Below are 2,594 nucleotides of genomic sequence, written 5' to 3' on the forward strand. Positions count from 1 at the left end.
TTCATGGCCACAAATTTTACGAGTAAGTTCATAAATACTATTTACAAAATATTTTCGAGTCAAATATGATTTTTAAAAAGGTTTTTTTTATGGTAATTTATGCTATTCGAATGATTCATTAAGTTTAAGTGGTAAGAGCCTAAAGTCAAGTGGTTTTAAAAAATGAGGTATCGGGACCTCATTTCTATAAACTGAGCTGTATATATTTTTATAAATATTTACAGAGTGTTATTAAGGTTGTATTAAAATTTCGTTAAGAAATTTTAATGTTTCAATAGTTCATTAATTAAAAAGGACTAAATTGTCAAGGATGTAAAATTTGATTACTATTATATTTGAGTGATTAAATGGCTTAATAAGTAATGGTAAAGGGACTTAAATGGTAATTAAACCATTTAACCAGTTAGTGGAAAAATATGGGCATGGATTTGGTGTTTTATTTAATTATTATCCAAGGTTAAAATGGTAATTTCATAAATTAAATTAAATTAAATAAAAAAGTTGTTATCATCATTTTCATGTCTTCTTCACCGATTGTAAGGAGAAAGGAACCTTTTTTAGACCTTGAGGTTTCTGCAACTTTACAAGCTAATTTGGTATGTGATTTTTGGCTGGTTTCTAATAATTTTTATGTTTTTAAGATCGTTGCGACTAGGTGTAGCTAGCCCGTACCTTTGGTTTTGAGACTGTTAAAGAGTTTGAATGTTTCCATTAATGAATTTTTGTGATTTTAGATGTTAAATGATGAATTTAAAGTGCTGGTTGGTATTTAAAAGTATTTTGTTAAGTGATTTTTGATGAATTTGCCAATTAGGGACTAATTTGTTGAAATAGAAATATTTGAAGGACTTGATGTGAAATTGTTGCAAAAATGAGTTGAAATGGACGCTATCAACATTCGGTTGGCACGGGCTTGCAATAATAATGGTTAATTTGCATGTTTTAGGCTCAAGGACTAAATTGAATAAAAGTAAAATGCTAGAGATAATTTTGTAAAAAAGTAAAAAATGACTAAATTGCATAAAATAAATTTTTTTTCTATCTAAATTAATAAATTGAATGAAATTATTAATTTAGATGAAGATCAAGTTGAAAATCGAGGAGAATGAAAAAAATTACCAAATAACCCTTGTACTTCAACATTTCTACAATTTAGTTAGGTAAGTTTGTATGAACTCTAATCACTTAAATGTTGATTAAATTGAATGCTTAATGTGTTTTTCTAATGTAAATGAACCAATATATATATAAATATATGTTATGTATTATTATGCAATTTATCATGTAAAGAAACGATGCAAATCCAGCGACGTTTTGACGATTATCAAGTCCGTTTGAACCTTAAGAATATATACGATACAAATGACATGTCATTAGGATTTTCATGTTTCAGGTGCTGGTGCGGAATTTTCTACCGATGGTTGAGGTCTGGCATTTGTTTTAGATACTCATCAACTTGTGTGAGCAACATTGTGTAGCTTACATTCTAAACGTCAGCTTGTGCGAGTAGACCCAGGTTACCATGTTCAAAGTGCTGGTCCTGAATGTCCTACTGATGGATATATTCTGACATTTGTTGTGGATACTTGTCAGCTTGTGTGAGCAGTATTGTGTAGCTACATTCTGTCCGTCAGCTTGTGTGAGCAGACCCAATTATGGCTCGAGTTAGCAATGATGAAAAGGCATGGTTTCGACCATATGTTTAGCACACTTTGTGTGAGCTTTCCTACGTATCTGATATTATTCTAAGTAGTTGAACTGTCATGAAAAGCAAAGGAAAGGCATGCATTCAAATGACTTATATCATGAAAACTATGAAAAGAATGAAAAGAGAATGTTAAATGAAAGTATGTCCATGTTCATGAAATTGATGATTTCAAGTAAGGTTATTCATGTTCGATGACTTTTCTTATCCTAATTCAAGTGAATTATGAATTGACATACTAACATGTGTTGTTGATGATGCTTAAGCTTGTGCCAAGCTATTGGTTGAATTATATTATGTTTACTTTTAAAATTATGCATTTGAATGGTAAGTGTCCAAATGAAAATATACTTATGTTCATGAAAGGGTGGTAAGGATCAAAGTATGTAATTTCTTATTAAATGGTTTATCTTGAAGTTGGTTCCAAAAGAGCTATGTTTAAATGCACTAGCTTGTGGCCATGGTTGATATTATGCTTATGTCTTGTGTGTTATGCATATGAAACGAGTGAGGAAAGGTAATGAAATGGTAAGTTCATAGTTGAAATGTAATATGATGAAAAGGGAATGATGAGTTGAATGATGTACTTATATGTGAGAAATTTATGTATGCTATGGATGAATATAACTAATTCATGAACAAATATACTAATTAGTAAATTGATGTTGTTGCTTAAGCTAAAGTAAGTAAATGCAATGGAAAGTAAGTAAATGGAAGGGTTCAAAGTCTTATAAAATCCTATTATGTTAGGAATAAAAAATACATGTGATATTGATGAACTTACTTATTTATGAGTTGATGGTTATAAAGTTTGATAAAATTTGTGAAGTTGGTATAGGCCAAGTTCATTATTAAAAAAGAAATGTTATGTTTAAAGTTTATACGAGCA

The sequence above is a fragment of the Gossypium arboreum genome, chromosome 6 (genome assembly GCF_025698485.1).
Source record: "Gossypium arboreum isolate Shixiya-1 chromosome 6, ASM2569848v2, whole genome shotgun sequence".
Classification (NCBI taxonomy): domain Eukaryota; kingdom Viridiplantae; phylum Streptophyta; class Magnoliopsida; order Malvales; family Malvaceae; genus Gossypium; species Gossypium arboreum.